Source organism: Leuciscus leuciscus (assembly GCF_965113295.1).
Source record: "Leuciscus leuciscus genome assembly, chromosome: 13".
NCBI classification, from domain to species: Eukaryota; Metazoa; Chordata; class Actinopteri; order Cypriniformes; family Leuciscidae; genus Leuciscus; species Leuciscus leuciscus.
The window spans coordinates 24,668,030-24,676,406 of NC_138737.1; positions in this window are offsets into that span (position 1 = coordinate 24,668,030).

An 8,377-nucleotide genomic window follows, 5' to 3' on the forward strand; every position below is an offset into this window, starting at 1 on the left:
GCTAGCATATGATTTGTTTTAGATGGTGTTCTGTAGCAAGCAAATAAGCTAGAAAATAAATAAATAAATAAATAAATAAATAAATAAATACATACATTTGGTAACCAGCTACAACAGCTGCAAACCAACACTAACAAGTATAAAGCCTGTGTCACAGGTTGTGCTGTGTAAATGTTCATGAACACGAAGATGAAGATAGTAGGCAGTCTTTTAATAAATCCACAGGTAAATCCATAAACGGAGAACGGAAAAGCAACACAACCATTCAATAGATGACAACTGAACTGAAACAGAACCAAACATATAAACAGGTAATAATGGTAGAGATTGATGAGTGAATGATTAAGGTAAATGATGACGAAACACAAAGAGTCCAAACAAACGTGATTGTGACAGCCTGGAAGTATATTCAGTCCAAGTATAAGTTTGGTAACAATTTACAAAAAGGTTTCTAAACATTGGGTAGTGCTAACACGAAATAATTACATTTAAAAAATAATAACTTTTTTTAATATAATTTAAAATATTTATAATATAATAAATTATTTAAAACATGTTGAGGTTTATGTTAATTTCCACATACACTAATCATATAAAAAAAATGTCAGTTGTATAAATTATGTTATTGTACAGTAATAGAAATGAGCATGACTCAACTATTGTAACGGTTATGTTCTATGTCTGGACTCTTATGTTGTTTTTCTTTTGGTTCCCATGTTTCCTTCCTGTGTTTAGTTCCTGTTCCATTTGTTCCCATTACTAGTTGGTTTGGTTACTGATTGGTTGCCTTCTTGATTACCTTATTTTACCTTTATCTTTGAAACTGCTGCAATTTAGATCCTCTGCTCCTCTTCCCTTACCTGCACCATGATAGAATACAGGACCAAGCATAGATCTAGCAGCAGTCTTCATTGCCCTTGCCCGAGAACGCCCGCCACAGACCCAGAGCTAATGTCTATGCCTGGCTAGGACCCAGAGCAACAGCCCACTGCAGACCCAAAGAAAGCCAAGTCTGACCAGGTGTGTGAGCCTGTATGTTCTTCCCTGAGGGAGTGCTGGTGGAGTTGGACATCGTGGAGCAGAGTTCCATTCATCCTCCTAGCCCTGAAATTAATTCCTAACCATTTAAACTTCTGCATTCCCTGATCCTAGTGTTCATGCCCTGTCTCTGCTGCTGGTCCCGCCCACCCCCAAGTCTTTGTCGCTGCTGGTCCCACCCACCCCCAAGTCTTTGTCGCTGCTGGTCCCGCCCACCCCCAAGTCTTTGTCGCTGCTGGTCCCACCCGGCCCCAAGTCTCCTTTTTCACCGCTGGTCCTGCCCAGCCTCCCATTCCCTCCTCCTCTGCAGATTCCATCCAGTTCCTTGGTTCCACTGGCTCCCTTTAGCCCCTCGACTACTCCTCTGGTGGCCTCATCCAACTATTCGGATCTGCCTTGGGCTTCCATTCTCCAGCTCCACATTGGTGTGAGGATCCCCTAGCTCCACCTCAGGCCTCCAAGCCCTGGACTCCACCTTGGCTCCACGCTCCCTCGGCTTCACCATGGTTCATCATCTGTCAGGCTCTGCCGGGATCCCTCATCCCTCCGGCTCTGCCTTGGTCAGTCATCACCCTGATTGCGCCACAGACTACCAGGCCTCCGGATACTCGTCGCTCCTCCTTCCCTCTGGCTCCACCACGGTCTGCAAAGCCCCCGTCTGCGTGCAGTTCCGCTGTGGCCCTCCAGTCTATTGGTGTCACCTTCTGTCTTTGTCTCCTCGGCTCTGCCTGGGTCTCCACCTCTCATGGCTCCACCTCTATCCGAAGTCCCCTTGGTTCCACCTGGACTCACCGCTGATGCTCATCCCTGGCTCCTTCCTCCCTGGCTCCTTCCTCCTGCTGTGGGCCTTCATTTTGACACTGCTCTAGGTCGCTCCCTGGCTCCTCCTTCCATCATTTCCTCCTGGGTCTCCTCTTTACCGGCTCCTTCAGGTCCTAGACCACCACCAAAACCTCCGCCCTCCCTTCACTGTTCGACTTTCTGTTAAGTTATGTTGGTTCTTCTCTTTGTCCTGTATAGTCTTTCCATGTGTGAAGCTGTTATGTGGATCTTTGCCTTCTGGATGTCGTTCATTGTGTTATGAAATAAACTCAAACTGATGCAATTTAGATCCTCTGCTCTACTTCCCTTGCCTGCACAACTAGCTATGAACAATAGTATATCAATAAATAATGTAAAAACTGGTTTAGGGTTTTATTTTCTGGTAAAACTTTACAAAAATACATGAAATAATTAAATTATTTTTCAAATATTTTAAAAGGTACTTAAATTTAAAAGATTTATAATAAACATAATTGTAAAAAAAAAAAAAAAGTAATGCTTATGTTCAGTTCATACACTAATACATTATAACATTTGTTTATTTTAAATAGTTTATTGTTCATTCAGGATACCTAATGAATTAACTAATGTTAATAAATGTAACTACGTGAACCAAGAGTTGCCTGTTTTCTTTTCTAGAAAACTGGGTTTGATATTAAATCACATAGGGGCATCGATATTTGAACTCTGCCATTTCATGAGACACATGAATCAAACACCTCGACGTTCTCCCTAAATGTTTCTATATGTGATGAAATACTTATGAGGCATAAGCTATGTAAGGAATGATTGCCAAAGGCTTTTACAGGCTCTATGTCATGCTACAGGTTGTGGAATGGTTGTGAGATTAAGTGATGTAGAAAACTTGCTTTCTGCTATCTTTTATACACACTTTTCTTCTGACCTCAGAGGTAAACTCCGCTGAGTCTTCCTTTCTGAGAGCTTTCTATAAATACTGAGAATAAATTAAGGTATGGGAGACTTTAAAGGTTTTTATTTTCCCAAAGTGCAGGATGGTGAGAAAGGGCACACAGGAACGAGGAACACACAAATGGTTGGACACATAAATGATAGAATGCACTTACGGATCAGCTCAAAGTCAGAGAGGGGGAAAAGAGAGAACCATTTATGGATAAAAGCCACTGTGAAGCTGGAAAGGACAAAGTATGTATAGAAATATGGGGCTTTGGAACAGGCATTAAATGTTTATAAACATTTATAATATATCATATGTGCATGTAAAGTAGAGTTCAAAGGTATAAAATCACATTGAATTCCAAATCTGATTTAAAGCTAGAATTAAAAAGAAAGTTTTGAACCATTTTAAACAAAGAAACATGACTTAAATGAATAATAAATATCATATCTATATGGATAACATGATTATCAGATTAAGCAGCTCAATGTCATTGAAGCAAAAGGGGGAATGTGCACTGAAATGTTCTTACATTTTTTGCATTACAAATTGATAAAAGTTCTACCAAATAAATCTGTTATGTAAATTGAATCAGAGAGACAGAGAGAATTGGAAGAAAACAAATTGACCAATGAACCCTCTGTGGTACCAAGTTCCAGAGTGAAGAAAAGGAGATAAGGTTTTGAGAAGTATCAGAACATGCTGGCCTGGCTGTATTCATGTTGTGAATCTCCACTGAGACTGCCACTATTTCTCCTAAAAGCATTTAAGTGCGGCATCTCTGCTATTTTTAGCATCAGTAGTCCCAGGAAACTGAAAATGTTTCTGAACTCTGAATATTTATCTGTGATTAAAGAATCTGTTCTCATATCTGTCTATAGTTTTGAAGTGTAAAGACTTCATGAAGAATTCATAAATTAAAGCACCTTCACAGATGTTTTACTTTACTGTCAATAGTGTTTGGCCAAATACATTGTCAAAAAAGTATGTTTGTTTGCATGTTCATAGTCTGAAAAAGCTAAAAAACAATTAAAAAAATATATTTTTTCTCTCTCTATAGTCCAAAATGTAGATATATTCCACAGTCACTGCACCATTTTATTAGTCTGGCTACCACCAGACCAAGCTCAATCTTTTAAGATTGAACATTAGTCTGGGGAGTCTGCTCTGTATTTTCTACTGGGCATAGTTCAAATGAATCTGTACGCAATCGGATAGTCTTTCAACAAATCAGATCAACGATCCAGGTGACGTACTTTGCAGTGAAAACTCCAGACAGGAAACGTGTCAACAAACGTGTTGGTTTGGAGCATTGATTAGCGGTTTGCAAAGCAGCAATGGCATCGAGCGATTTTTGCAGGTTGTGCAAAAAACAAACAAACAAAAAAAAACATGAAAGTGAGTGGTATTTACAACCACTCGAGCGATTTGTTTGCTAAACAAAAGAAGCCATTGAGCATCATCGAGAGGTTAAAAGGAATTGGATTGGATTAAACCCGCCAATAGCGCGCCAGGTGAATAAGCTAGTTTGTGATTGGTCCCCGCAAATTTGTAACGGAAGCAGGATAGAAGAATGTACAGGTTTCCAGCCAGAGCTGCAGGGAGAAATCAAATCGCCGGCAGATCGGGCTGGGTTTACCCAGTCTACCATTTTAACCAATTAGGCATCAGATACCTCAAATACAATTATTCTCTAATGATATAACACAATTTAGGGGTCATTAAAGGCCTACTGAAGTGCCTTGAAACGCGATACATTATTCAATGTTGACGTAATTTCCACTGAAATAGGAAGAAAGGGCGGGACATATCGAACAGCCCCTCCCCTTTTTTTAAATAGCCAATAGCGGTATTATTTAAAGGTTTCTGATGAATTGTCCATAAATAATGTTTACTGGCCTTGTGAAAAAGAGCTGTGCTTTTTGTATTGAATGTGCACTTGTAGTGTACTTCAAATCTTAATAGTATATATAATTTTTTTTTTTTTTTTAATGAAATAAAAAAGAGAGTACACTTTCATGTTTCTTAACACACTCCAAGTATACTTTTAAAAAGTGCACTTTGCATTAATGTCAAGTTAAAATATGACTTTAAAGTACAGTTTAAATAATTATGTTTTAATAATATTTTGTCAGATCTTACAGCCTACAAGTTTCAGTAGAACTATATTTTAGCTTACCATAAATGCTTGTTAGTGCATTCAGCAGTACACTTCATATTTCAATTATAAAATTACATAAATGGTCAAAAAAGTACTCTTCAGATACAACAGCCAAACACAATCTAAAGTTAATGATTTAAGGGTCAAGAGCCCAACTAAAGCAAACACTGAACATCATAACGGTGTCTTAAAATTGTTGATTTTCTCCTTTGGTGATTCTGCTTGTTAACATCAGGTGTCTTCAATAATGATCAATCATCACTCAATGAATCACTTAATTATCTCATTAACTTTAACACTCTTGAGTGTTAATTTAACACTCATATTTTAACACTTTAACACTCTTGAGTCTAACTCCCAGGAGAGTTCATTTAACACTGGAGTTTTTGCTGTGTGAAACTGGATTATTAGTTTTGGTTGAAAGTAAAAATATAAATTTTAGGATAATATATCTTAATTAACTTAATTGTTTTGGACAAAATTAAGACTGTTAACCTTATTCAACTAAACGGCATTGGATTAACCTTAAGTTAATTGAAATAAATAATGTTACATAAATCCAACGTAACCTAGTTACGTGGAACCTGTTGACATAAAAAAGTTAATTAAAGCCAACTGTTGACATAAAAAAGTTAATTAAAGCCAACATAGCATTTTTTAGAGTGTATGCTCCGCTCTGTGCTATCATGTCACTGGACCGGAGCAGACTGAGTGTGCGCTGCGGGGGTTCACGTGACACTGACATGAAACCAGACTTCCTTCGCCCCAATGGAAAGCATATTTACACCGTCTAAATCGTTCCCTATCCCCTATATATTGCACTATGTGCCATTCACCATGAAGTAAATGTGTGAACAAATGACAGATTTTAGCCGCAGCTTCAGGGTCTAGATTCTAGAGAGCATTTGATTGGACAGAAAATCTGATGAGAAGCTGAAGTGCAGAGTGATGTCATCCAAATCATTGATCCATATTGGTGGAAGAGAGAGACTATGTTTTGAATACTTATCTTCTAAATGCGAATTTTGTCATTGTTTTGGAGCACACTAGCTTAAAGGTAACATTAAGGCTAACATATTTATACTAAAAGCCAAAAAACTTCAATTTTGATTCAATTTCTAGGGGACTTTAATAGTGTTTGGCAAATGCTCTGGTAATTATGTGAAGATGTTTAGTGTTAGGAAATAATATATGTAAAATAATATTTAAGTATGAACTGAATGTATTGCAATTGCATATTAATTGCATTTAAATGAAAATGTACTGTCCTATAGTTTAAATTCATATTTAATACAATTAGTTGAACTAAAGATTACTTTTTTGACCATTTATGTAATTTTATAATTGAAATATGAAGTGTACTGCTGAATGCACTAACAAGCATTTATGGTAAGCTAAAATATAGTTCTACTGAAACTTGTAGGCTGTAAGATCTGACAAAATATTATTAAAACATAATGATTTAAACTGTACTTTAAAGTAATATTTTAACTTGACATTAATGCAAAGTGCACTTTTTAAAAGTATACTTGAGTGTGTTAAGAAACATGAAAGTGTACTCTCTTTTTTATTTCATTAATAAAATACTCCAAGTTCTTCTTTTTTCTTTTTTTTATATATACTTTTAAGATTTGAAGTACACTGCAAGTGCACATTCAATACAAAAAGCACAGCTCTTTTTCACAAGGCCAGTAAACATTATTTATGGACAATTTATCAGAAACCTTTAAATAACACCAGAAGCTGAAATCTTCTAAGTCACAGAAAGCAAGGCTGACAAAAAAACGACAACTGCTGCTTTCCGATTCTGCAAAGATCTTCTGTGCTGAGCACCTGAAAGGTGTGGTCCAGATGTGGACCGACCTCCTCATGTTTGCTGGAATCTGACATTCCTGCCATGATTAGCATCCATTCTGAATACCATTTTCATCTGGGCCAAGCGGCTTTAGCGCTTAACCCAGGGGGCACCTCCCATCTTTACGCATACGCATATACACACACCACCCTCACAGACTGCAAAAGCTGACCTAATCCACAGATTAAGGCCATAGGGAAATGTTGCAATTTGCTTTTTCATTTCAGCTAAAAATGAAACATGAATGTAAGAGTCATCTCACTAGATTTTACAGCACAAGACATGGATATGACTTCCTAATAAGCTATGACTATCCTTCTTTGTAACATTTGCTTTGTGCTTACCAGTTTTGGGATTCTCATTTTTATTAAGGCTTGCCAGAGTTTTAATGGAATTTAATTGAACTGTCCATTTAGCCTCAGGACAACCGAGGACATTTCCTGTGTACTGGGATTATAGAAAGCACTAGGTTCACCAGAAGCTGTACTGGGGTGAAGATTAAAATCGAGGGCAGAAATGACCTTTCCAGTGACGATCATTCACAAAGTGTTCTCTGATTATCATTAACTGATATTGCATAAGGTGAAATGCAAAAGGACAAGATGGACTTCCAAGAACAGTTAGAATCTCATGATGTCATGATTTGGTTGCAAAGCCTTTTAGAGGTTTAGAGGTTTACATGGAACGTTATTATATTAAGTTTAAAAATAAATAAATAAATAAATAAACGTTTAAGTAAAGGACTCATAATCAGACGTAGATACATTTGACATAATTACGGTGCCACTATAGAATTATTGATATTATATACGCACTATCGTTAAAGTGTTTTGGGTCAGTTCATTTTTCTTTCTTTTTTGTTTGTTTGTTTTTTAAAGAAATGATTACTTTTATTCAGCAAGATGCATTAAATTGATCAAAAGTTTCAGTAAAGAGGTTTACATTGTTACAAAAGATTTATATTTGAAATAGATGCTTTCTATTTCTATTCAACATTGATAATAAGACATTTTTATTGAGCACCAAAAAAAAAAAAAAAAAAAAAAATCAATCATATCACAGGACAAAAGTACACACACCTCTTAAATATTGAATTCAGGAGTTTCTATCAGACCCATTACCACAGGTGTAATAAATCAAGAGTTTAGGAATGGCAGCAACACAGTCACGAACAGTGTCAAGTCCACGGTTTTCCCGCAGAATTAGGCTACTTTTAAGCTGTTGCCGAAGGTAAAAAAAAATTCACAGCGTGACTTCCTCAAAACAGTACATACAAAAACAATGTGGAATTTGGCCGCCCCTACAGAGAAAATCGCATTGGTCTATTTTTGGGCTACATATGATTGGCCATTGGGCAAATTTTGTTAAATTCCACGAAGCGGAAGGCCACATAAAGTCACAGAGCGGGGTCACCGAGTGCTGAGGCGCATGGTGTGTAAAAGTCGCCGACGCTCTGCCGATTCCATAGCTGTAGAGTTCCAAACTTCAACTGGCATTAATACCAGCACAAAAACTGTGCGGCGGGAGCTTTGTGGAATGGGTTTCTATTGCCGACCAGCTGCATGCAAACCTCACATCACAAGTA